Genomic DNA, 12,171 nt, shown 5'->3' with positions numbered 1-12,171 from the left:
AAAGACTGCTCCACCTGCACCTGTGCAGGGGCAGACTCGGCCACCTGGAGAGGAGGCAGCATTGCGGCTCTGGTTGAGAGGGGGCCAACGGGTGAGACGTGGGAGCGCTTTGAGTGGCGTCCCCACTTCCATTTCCCCTTTCGCCATCATCCCTCTCCTGGGCCAGGCTCAAATCACTCCTTCCGCCCTGCTGGACAACAGTTTGGAGGACTTGTGTGAAGCCTTGGAAGGCCAGTTGTAACATATCTGTCAGCCTGTTTAAGGCGGCAAAATGTTGCTCAGCCTGAATCCGAATGGCCGTTGTCAGGGCCTGAATGGACTCATTGTTGAGCCGTGCTTGATGCTCGATGGAGGCTAGCCTTCCCTCCATCACAAACATTCCCGCACCTACCCGCGACACTATCTCAGAGATGCTTTCACATCCCTGTGACACTATCTCGGAGATACCCTCCTGTACCTGTGCCACCATTCCACTCATGCAGGAATTGGACTCCTCCATCCTCTGCGCGATTGTAGAGAGTGCGCTTGGCAACTGTTCCAGTACGTCGGCAACGTGCTGCTGCCCCTCGATGACTCTCCTTTTCATGGCTGGCCCCCAGGGTTCAGCATCTGGGTCCAGCTAAGCAGAGCCTGGAGAAGAGTGCTCCCACCGACGCGGACTCTCCACGGCTGCCCCTGCCACCAGACTCTGCTCGTGCTCACATGTGCATGGTGACTCACCATGTGCAACCCCAACTAACTGAGGACGGGGACCCACCGAGGTGTGTGTGTATCTGTGCTGGTGGATGGCTGGCTCAGATGTGACGATGCCCCCTCAGAGGCTGGCAGGTCCTCTGAGGAATCGCCCTCCACAGTCACGGCAGACGCAGATGGCCCTGCAAGAGAACAGAAAGCAATATTAAGCATGTGGACAGATGTTGAAGTGCTGCAGATGCCAAGTGATGTTAAGATCATTCACTATCATGAGTGCTGAGTGTTAGATTTCTGTCACCAGCCGCTTGTGCGCTCCCAGTCTCGGCATCCGCCACGGACAGGCATTTCAACGTGTGGCTTATTTTTAGTTCCTGCTGCTCTACGTCCGTTAGGACCACTTGGTATGGTGGGCCCCCTCCGGTCCTTGCCTTCTCCCGAGCATTCTGGCATCTCTTCTCCAATCAAGGTAAAACACAGAGAGGCGTGATTGAGTGATTGGTTGCATAGTGACCCGCTGCATGCATTGGTGTGGGTGAGGGTGACCGTGAGGGAGATGCATGGGAGGGTGCATGTGAGACATAACCATGAGATTGTATGAGGATTGTGCTGCGTGGTAGTGTTCGAATGGGAACTGGGGCGGTGAGTAAGTGCAGGCAAGGTGAGGATGATGGTTGAGTGAATGTGAGGAGTGATGCGAGAGCGTTGTGGTGGCAGTGCAGAAGGAGTTGTGTGGTGGTGGAGGTGATGTGGAAGACGGAGTGTGGGAAAATACTCACTTTGGCTGACCTGGTTAGGTCATTAAAGCGCTTCCTGCACTGGACCCAGGTTCGGGCGACATTGCTGCTGCTGCTGACCTCCTCTGCCACCTCGAGTCAGACCTTCTTGGTGGCAGAGGCAGGCCACTTCCTCCTGTCCGATAGGAAAAACGTTTCCTTCCTTCTCCTGACCCCATCGAACAGCACCTGGAGCAAGGAGTCAGAAAACTTTGGAGCAGCCTTGCCTCTGGCCTGCTCCATGCTGACAATAAGGTTCTTTGCTGCAGGAGGAGCATTGGAGGACTGCCCCTTTAAATAGGGCTCCTCCCACTGAGAGCCTGTGATGCGGGTGCGCAGTGCGCCCGCTGCGCAGGTCTGCAACGCGAAACCCGGAAGCACGCGTAAGTACCTTCAATTAGGCTGCGATCACGTGCGGAGCACACCGATTTCATTGGGCGTGTTACCCACGCGCCGAGTCGACCCCCTGCTGACAACCCGCCTTCTTCCTAATATCGGGCCCATGCCTCTATTTGTAAAGCCAAGGATCCCGTATGCATTTTTAACAGCCTTCTCAACTTGTCCTGCCACCTTCAAAGATTTATATACGTGAACCCCCAGGTCTCTCTGTTCCTGCACATCATTTAAAATTGTACCATTTAATTTATATTGCCTCTCCTCATTCTTCCTTCAGCCTCATATGGTTCATTCACCTGATATCGCCCTCATTATGGTCTGCATGCTGATACCTGGGTTTGACAGCATTTCGTACGAAATGAAGGTCATTCACACTTCTTCCATTCTTTTTAAAGAAGACAGCCCATAACATCATATTGGGCATAGGTGGTGCATTCCCCAACCTCCAACTTCTCATTCCCTTCAAGGAGGAACATTTGGATCTTTTGGGGAGGGCTGCACGATAGGGACCACCTGTCACAATCTCCTATCTCATTAACCATCTCAGGCTGTAATGAACTATTGAAAGTATCAACAAAATCCTCACATAAGACGTTAGCCATTTCCTTCAGCATTCTAGAATAAATTGAATCTGCTTCTGCAGCTCCATTAACTTTAACCAATACTATCTCATAGGTCACTTCTAATTTACTAATTTTATCTAGACATCTACCCTGTAAAACTGGAATTGTCCCATTGCCTTCAGAAGTGAAAACAGAGGCAAAATACCGATTTAGCTGATCAGTTATTTTTTTGTCATTTATAACCTGTGCTGATACATCTTCCAAGGATCCTGTCTGTTTGTTGATTAATCGTTTTCTCCGAACCTAATACCTTGCCGATACCCTTGTTATTTTCCACTATCCTTTCTCAAACGCCATGTTTGCTTTCCTTATACTTTGTTTAGTTTTCTTTAACTGCTCAGCAACATCGTAGCTAATGGTACTCGATGAGAGATCTAATTATGGGATTGATGCATCAGACAGTGCTTTTTGGTGGTGATAGGCTGATGTATATCAGAGTGTTACATTGAAGGACTACTGTGTGCCAGAGAGAGTTAGATGTAGTTACTATTTCTCTCATTGTTGTTTGTGAGACCTTGCTGTGTGCAAATTGGCTGTCACATCTCCCTACATTACAACGTTGACTACACTTCAGAAGTATTTTATTGGCTCTAAAGTGCTTTGGGTTGTCTTCAGGTCATGAAAGGCTCCATAAAAACCTGCGTTTTCTTTCATTATTAGTTGATTTAGATCAATAAAAGTTGCAATCAACAGTCATTGCCTTTCGATATTAAGCAGTTGCAGTAATTGCTTTGCTCCTGTCTGATGATACTGGTTTTGATTTCTAGGAGTTGCCGAGCAGCAGAAAGATCAAGGTAAGATCAATAATTTCTTGTCTGTCTCTTCCCACTTTCTCATTTCTTGCTCCCTTATCCCTGTCAGCCTGTAGTTTCAGGAGGTCAGTCTCATGCAGTATATCAATCCTTCATATAGAAATAGATTTTCAACTTGCCATCTGGGTGTAAATCTGATGTTCAGATCAGCCACCAAAGCACCTGATTTTCATTTCCATTGATTTTTTGCCTTTGAGTCAGATGGTTGTGAATTCAAGCCCCACTCCAGACACTTGAGCACATAATCTAGGCTGACACTTCTGTGCAGTACTGAGGGAGTGCTGCATTGATGAAGGTGCCGTCTTTTGGATGAGACTTAAAACTGAGGCCCTGTCTCCCATCTCAGGTGGATGTAAAAGATCCCATGGCACTATTCGAAGAAGAGTTGGGAAGATCCCCCAGTATCCTGGGCAATATTTATTCCTCAACCAAAACAGATGGGGCCGAATCTTGTTGGAAAAATAACGGCGTGTTAATGATGCACATAGTTATTAAAGCACAAATCAGCCAGCAAGTTCAGGGGGTGAAGACTTACGCCGTGAGTTGCGAATCTTCAGAACTTGCTGGTCGATTTACACCGCTCCGTCTTTTGCTTTGCACAGACGGTATCTCAACCTGAGCTTCCCTGTTATTTTTAAGAACTCGTTGGATTTGCACATTAATTGCCCATTAAACTCACTGCAGAAAGTTAGGGCCAGTGATTAACAGCGTAAGTACCCTTTTAACGATGTGATAATTGTTACTGCAATGCCAATCAACCACTCTGGCCCAGAAAGGAGCAATTTAAACTGTTCAATCTCATTCCTGCATGTAATAAATTCTTCTTAGAGATTTTTAAAATGTAAAATTTTTAATTTAAAAAATGTTTTCTTACTTTTTATTTCTGCCTCTTTATTCTTTCTCTCTTAATCCAATCTTTCTTTCCCTCTCTTTATTTCTCTTTCTGCACCTGATTTGACTCTAATTCACCCTCCTTTTCCGTCGTTCCTCTGTTTCTTTCTCAATCCTTAAATCTCATTGGTTAAGGAGATACATTGTTGGTCCTGCCATTCACTCAGGTCCCAGATGCTCCGTTATCCTCGCCACGCTGTTATCAGCTTGCACTTCCAGCAACTTACAGGGCAAAAACTTTTCGAGCCAAAAGGTGGAGTTAAAAGTCTAACTAACGGCGGACACTGCAAGATGCCCCGCCCGGCAAGATTGCTGGCTGAATTGCTAATTTTAAATCTGAGATTGATAGATTTTTGTTAACCAAAGGTATTAAGGGATACAAGGCTAAGGCGGGTATATGGAGTTAGGTCACAGATCAGCCATGATCTCAATGAATGACAGAACAGGCTTGAGGGGTTAACTAGCCTACTCCTGTTCCTATGTTGCTATGTTCCTAAGATTTGACTCAAGATATGGTCATTTATTTCATTGCTGTTTGTGGGAGTTTGTTGTGCACAAATTGGCTGCCGTGTTTCCCTAGGTTACAACAGTGACTACATTTCAAAAGTACTTCATTGGCTGTAAAGTGCTTTGGGAGGTCCTGAAGTCATGAAAGGCACTATATCAATGCAAGTCTTTCTTTCTTTCTTTCTTTCTTTCTATTTTACACAATAGTAACTAATTATTCAGTTTATTCATGTGTTAAGACCTATCATTTGTAAATGTGAAACAGCAAAGAGCACTGGTTGCCCTAGGGAGCAATCCAGTCACTGGTATCACAAACTTCAAGCGGCCACACTGTCAGCTGCCAGTAGCCTGCGAAGGGCTGTTGCTGCCCACTCTGTGTCCCCATTGGGGGGAAGGAGACTGGGCAGTGTAGGCACAGGGAGCAAAGGGCATCGGTTCCAGAGGGACGGTAAAGGGCAAGGGTGCATGAATTTATTTTTATTTTTTTATGTCAGCCTCCCCTATTGATCTTATTCCGATGGGTAATTTGCAGCTAGAGTTATCTTTAACCTTTTCATCTTAACCATCACTCCCATTTTCTTTAATCATTTACACCTCCTCTGGACCCATTTCTTGTTTCCATCTTTGTCCCATTACCAGCCCCTTTTGCCTTGTACCATCATCCCTTTTGTCATTTAATCACTTCTCCCCCCACCCTATCACAAACATTTCCCTTTTGTTCTTCCCACTCCCCTTTCCCCAGCTCTATATTTGCTTAAAAGCTGTTCATCACAAGAACCTCCCAGTTCTGATGAATAGTCCTCAATCTGAAATGTTAACTCTGTTTCTCTCTCCACAGATGCTGCCTGACGTGCTGAGTCTTTTCAGCATTTTCTGTTTTTATAATTGATTATCAATAGTTGATTTGTTCCTATCCATTGTGTTAATTTTTATTTCTAGAGCTGACAATCAAGTTAATCAACAGAGTTGAGATATTTCCCATTTTTTTTATTTCTTATTTTCTCCTTTTCCACTCCCATTTCCCAATTCTACTTGAGAGAGCAGTCAGTCTTCATAATGTGCTGTGAATTTTAGTATTAACTTGCTGCAGTAACTGGTTTGCTTTAAGTATGAGAAAATACAAATACAAAGGAAAACTTGAAAAATTGGGACTGCATACAATAGAACAGAGGGGAGTATGGGGTGATTTGATTGAGGTGTTTAAAATTATGAACATAGGAACATAGGAACAGGAGTAGGCCATTCAGCCCCTCGTGCCTGCTCCGCCATTTGATAAGATCATGGCTGATCTGTGATCTAACTCCATATACCCGCCTTTGGCCCATATCCCTTAATACCTTTGATTGCCAAAAAGCTATCTATCTCACATTTAAATTTAGCAATTGAGCTAGTATCAATTGCCGTTTGCGGAAGAGAGTTCCAAACTTCTACAACCCTTTGTGTGTAGAAATGTTTTCCAATCTTGCTCCTGAAAGGTCTGGCTCTAATTTTTAGACTGTGTCCCCTACTCCTAAAATCCCCAACCAGCGGAAATAGTTTCTCTCTATCCACCCTATCCGTTCCCCTTAATATCTTCTAAACTTCGATCAGATCACCCCTTAACCTTCGAAATTCCAGAGAATACAAACCCAATTTGTGTAATCTCTCCTCGTAACTCAACCTTTGAAGTCCGGGTATCATTCTAGTAAACCTACACTGCACTCCCTCCAAGGCTAGTATGTCCTTTCGAAGGTGCGGTACCCAGAACTGCTCACAGTACTCCAGGTGCGGTCTAACCAGGGTTTTGTATAACTGCAGCATAACTTCTGCCCCCTTGTACTCTAGTCCTCTAGATATAAAGGCCAGCATTCCATTAGCCTTCTTGATTATTTTCTGCACCTGTTCATGACACTTCAATGATCTATGTACCTGAACCCCTAGGTCCCTTTGGACATCCACTGTTTTTAACTTTTTACGATTTAGAAAGTACCCTGTTCTATCCTTTTTTGATCCAAAGTGGATGACCTTACATTTGTCTACATTGAATTCCATTTGCCACAGTTTTGCCCATTCACCTAATCTATCAATATCGCTTTGTAATTTTATGTAATTACGAAGGGATGGTACAGAGTAAATAGAAACAGATTGCTTCCTGTAGTTGAGGGGTCTAGAATTAGGGTACATAGATATAAGATTAATTGTAGGAGATAAATGACAGAAAGTCGGAGAAACCTTTTTACACAGAGGTTTGTGAGGCTATGGAATGCTCTACAGGGTGTTAGTGATTAAAGCAGAGACAGCGTCAACATTTCAGAATAAGTTTGGTAGGTGATTGAAGGAAAGAGTAAAGAAGGGATATGGGGACAGGGCGGACACTTGGGATTAGGAATACTGCTCGTGTGGAGGAAAGAACACCAACACGGACAGGTTGAGCTTAATACCTTTTTATGTTATATTATCTATGAGATTAGGACAGGAGTAGGCCTGTCAGCCCCTCAAACCTGTTCCGCCTTTCAATTAGATCATGGCTGATCTGTATCTTAACTCCATTTACCCGCCTTGGTTCCATATCCCTTAATAGCCTTGCTTAACAAAAATGTATCAATCTCAGTTTTGAAATTGTCAACTGACATAGCCTCAACAACTTTTTGGAGCGAGAGTTTCAGATTTCACTCTTTGTGTGAAGAAGTGCTTCCTGACATCAACCCTGAATGGCCTAGCTCTAATTTTAAGGTTATGCCCCCATGTTCTGGACTCCCCCCACCAGAAGAAATAGTTTCTCTCCATCTACCCTATCAAATCCTTTAATCATCTTAAACCACCAAAGTAAACTACTACTTAATCTTCTATGTTCAAGGGAATACAAGCCTAGTCTATACAATCTGTCCTCATAATTTAACACTTTTAGCCCCAGTGTCATCCTGGTGAATCTGTGCTGCACCCCCTCCAAGGCCAATATATCCTTCCAAAGGTCCGGTGCCCAGAACTCAACACAGTACTCCAGATGCGGTCTAACCAGAGCTTAATACTATTGTTACATAACTTCCACAGCTTTGTATCCCAGCCCCCTTGAGATGAAGCTAACATTCCATTAGCCTTTTTAATTATTTTTTGTACCTGTCTATTAGTCTTTAGTTTCTGCACATGGACCCCTAAATCTCTCTGCTCCTCCACAATTCCTAGCTTTTCACCATTTAGAATATATTCTGATCTATCTTTCTTCGGCCCAAAATGGATGATTTTGCACTTCCCCACATTGAACTCCATCAGCCACAGTTTTGCCCACTCACTTAATCTATCAATGTGCCTTTGCAACTTTCTGCTCCCATCTACACTGCTTACTGTACCACCTAACTTAGTGTCATCAGCAAACTTGGATATATGGCTCTCTATTGCTTCATCTAAGTCATTGATAAATATAGTGAAAACCTGAGGCCCCAGTACTGATCCCTGGGGGACACCACTAGTCACATTCTGCCAACTGGAGTACATACTCATTATCCCCAATCTTTGTCTCCTATCTCCTAACCAATTCCATACCCATGTCAAAATGTTGCTTCCAGTTCTAAGCGCTTTCATTTTTACCAACAGTCTCTTGTGTGGAACCTTACTGAATGCCATCTGGAAATCCTTATAAATAACATCCATAGACACTCCCTTATCTACCATGTTAGTGACCACCTCAAAAAATTCAACTAGGTTAGTAGATATGACTTACCCTTTACAAATCCATGGTTCATATTTATCCAAGTGCTCAGTGTCACTGTCCCTAATGAGAGATTCTAATGCCATTCCCACATTGTGCAAGTGCTAAGACAGTAGAGCAGTGCTGGGGGAGTGGACTACACAATGGCAAATGGCATTTAATTTATATAAATGTAGTAACATGCATGTTGGTATGGCCAACACAGAATATACGTATCATTTGCAGGGAGCAATACTAATAGGGGTTGAGAGACAAAAAGATCTAAGTGTTATTGTGCACAGATCACTGAAGATTCCGAACCAATGTAGTGAAACTGTAACTAATGTTAACATAGTACTGGGTTGTATTAATAGAACCATTCAGTATAAACCAAAGGACACTATTTTGACACTATACAGGTTGCTGGTCAGACCACATCTAGGAACATAGGAACAGGAGTAGGCCATTCAGCCCCTCGTGCCTGCACCGCCATTTGATAAGATCATGGCTGATCTGTGATCTAACTCCATATACCTGCCTTTGGCCCTTATCCCTTAATACCTTTGGTTGCCAAAAAGCTATCTATCTCAGATTTAAATTTAGCAATTGAGCTAGTATCAATTGCCGTTTGCGGAAGAGAGTTCCAAACTTCTACAACCCTTTGTGTGTAGAAATGTTTTCTAATCTCGCTCCTGAAAGGTCTGGCTCTAATTTTTAGACTGTGCCCCCTACTCCTAGAATCCCCAACCAGCGGAAATAGTTTCTCTCTATCCACCCTATCTGTTCCCCTTAATATCTTATAAACTTTGATCAGATCACCCCTTAACCTTTGAGACTCCAGAGAATACAACCCCAATTTGTGTAATCTCTCCTCGTAACTTAACCCTTGAAGTCCGGGTATCATACTAGTAAACCTACGCAGCACTCCCTCCAAGGCCAATATGTCCTTCCGAAGGTGCGGTGCCCAGAACTGCTCACAGTACTCCAGGTGCGGTCTAACCAAGGTTTTGTATAGCTGCAGCATAACTTCTGCCCCCTTGTACTCTAGTCCTCTAGATATAAAGGCCAACATTCCATTTGCCTTATTGATTATTTTCTGCACCTGTTCAAGACACTTCAGTGATCTATGTACCTGAACCCCTAAGTCCCTTTGGACATCCACTGTTTTTAACTTTTTACCATCTAGAAAGTACCCTGTTCTATCCTTTTTTGATCCAAAGTGGATGACCTCACATTTGTCTACATTGAATTCCATTTGCCACAGTTTTGCCCATTCACCTAATCTCTCAATATCCCTTTGTAATTTTATGTTTTCATCTACACTGCTTACAATGCCACCAATCTTTGTGTGATCGGCAAACTTAGATATGAGACTTTCTATGCCTTCATCTAAGTTGTTAATAAATATTGTGAATAATTGAGGCCCCAAGACAGATCCCTGCGGGACTCCACTAATCACATCCTGCCAATGTGAGTACCTTCCCATTATCCCTACTCTCTGTCGCCTTTCGCTCAGCCAACTTCCTAACCAAGTCCGTACTTTTCCCTTGATTCCATGGGCTTCTATCTTAGCTAACAGTCTCTTCTGTGGGACCTTATCAAATGCCTTCTGGAAGTCCATATAAATAACATCCATTGACATTCCCCTGTCCACTACTTTAGTCACCTCTTCAAAAAATTCAATCAGGTTTGTCAGGCACGACCTACCTTTCACAAATCCATGCTGGCTCTCTCTGATTAACTGAAAATTCTCGAGATGTTCAGTCACCCTATCTTTAATTATAGACTCCAGCATTTTCCCCACAACAGATGTTAGGCTAAGTGGTCTATAATTCCCCGGTTTCCCTCTCTCTCCTTTCTTAAAAAGCGGAGTGACATGTGCAAAATTTTCCAATCTCGAGGGACAGTTCCTGAATCTAGAGAATTTTGAAAGATTATAGTTCGGGCATCCGCAATGTGCTCACCTACTTCCTTTAAAACCCTGGGATGGAAACCATCTGATCCTGGGGATTTGTCACTCTTTAGTGCTATTATTTTCTTCATTACTGTTGCTTTACTTATGTTAATTTTATCGAGTCCCTTTCAATATTAGTTTTCTTGGGATTTCCGGCATGCTATCCTCTTTTTCGACTGTAAATACTGACGCAAAGTAATTGTTCAACATGTCCACCATTTCCCCATTGTCAATGACAATATCCCCACTTTCAGTTTTTAAGGGGCCAACACTGCACCTGACCACCCTCTTTTTCCTAATATAACTATAAAAGTTCTTCGTATTGGTTTTGATATCCCTTGCGAGTTTCTTTTCATACTCTCTTTTTGTAGCTCTTACTATCTGTTTTGTGACCCTTTGTTGATCTTTGTATCTTTCCCATTCGCCAGGATCTGTGCCATTTTTTACCTTTTTGTATGCCCTTTCCTTATGTCTTATACTGTCCCTTACCTCCTTAGTTGTCCATGGCTGTTTTTTTTGGCAAGTAGAGTTCTTGCCCCTCAGGGGTATAAACCGATTCTGTATCACATTAAATGTTTCTTTAAACATTTCCCACTGATCATCAGTCGTTTTAACCATTAATAGATTTGCCCAGTTTACTGTGGACAGTCTCTGTCTCATCCCATTGAAGTCGGCCTTACCCAAGTATAGAATCTTAGCAGCTAATTAGCAGCAGAGGATTGCGTCCAGTTTTGGTCCCCCCCTACATGGTGGATGATATAGTAGCCTTGGAAAAGGTACAGAGGAGAGCTACAAGAATGATTCCTAGTTCAAAGAGCCTCAGCCACTCAGATAGCCTAAAGGACCTTTACTTTGGAGCAGTGTTGACTTAGGGGCAGCTAGATAGTGGACTATGGAATAATTAAAGAGCAGGATACTGTGCCTATTGTTGGACTAATAGGTCTATATGTCTTAGTTTATCTCTTGCACCATTCTCTATTTCACATCAGTCTATACTCCTTTCGATGATGCTTATGTTCCAGATGGGGGCTGCTCTGTATTGAATGGCACTATTAATATTAAAATAGATAGTAATGTCATCTTTGATAGCTTAGGAAAGCTCAAAATTGATAAGGCTTCAGGTCTGGATAATATTCACCCAAGGGTGATGAAAGAGATGGGACAGGTGCTCTGTGAGCCCCCTGCCCGTACCTTCAATAGTTCAATAGAGTCAGGGATAGTTCCCTTACACTGGAAGCTAGCTCATGTAGTTCCTATTTTCAAAAAGAGGACAAATCAGAGGCAGGGAACTACAGGCCTATCAGCCTGACATCCATTATTGGGAAGAAGCTAGAAGGGATCATAAGAGATGCCCTTCATGATCACTGGGAAAGGGAAGGGGCCATTAGAAATTCACCACCCAGCTTCTGAAAAAATAGGTTGCGCCTTACAAATTTGCTAAAAGTTTTTTGAGGAAGTCACTAGGGTAGTGAATGAGGGAAATCCGGTAGACTTTGCTTACCTGGACTTTTAGAAAGCCTTTGATACGGTACCTCACACTAGGTTAGAATCTTGTGGTATCAGTAGGAATTTGAAAAGCTAGATTAGGAATTGGTTCCAAACCCACAGCCAAAATGTTGTAGTCAACAGATGTGGTTCAGTCTGGAGGCATGCTACAAATGGTGTCCCCCAGAGATCGGTCCTAGGCTCGCTACCCTTCACGGTTTTTATTAATGACCTGGACAGTGGTGTTGGGAGTATGGTAAATAAGTTTGCAGATGACACCAAAATCTGTGCAAGTGCTAAGACAGTAGAGGACAGGGGAGTGGGCTACACAATGGCAAATGGCATTTAATTTATATAAATGTAGTGTCAAGCA

General features: G+C 43.4%; 1 protein-coding gene across 1 annotated transcript in view; it reads left to right on the top strand.

The window, feature by feature from the left end:
• LOC137300371 (uncharacterized) overlaps window positions 1–12,171 on the top strand; it is a 142,433-nt gene that overhangs the window by 26,434 nt on the left and 103,828 nt on the right. The window contains exon 4 of the mRNA XM_067969455.1: window positions 3,253–3,279. The gene's annotated coding sequence lies outside the window, so the exon portion shown is untranslated. The remainder of the gene's footprint in view (window positions 1–3,252; window positions 3,280–12,171) is intronic.

This window comes from Heptranchias perlo, chromosome 31 (genome assembly GCF_035084215.1).
Source record: "Heptranchias perlo isolate sHepPer1 chromosome 31, sHepPer1.hap1, whole genome shotgun sequence".
Classification (NCBI taxonomy): Eukaryota; Metazoa; Chordata; class Chondrichthyes; order Hexanchiformes; family Hexanchidae; genus Heptranchias; species Heptranchias perlo.
The sequence above is the reverse complement of the archived record's forward strand: the minus strand, read 5'-3'. Positions and strand labels throughout refer to the sequence as shown.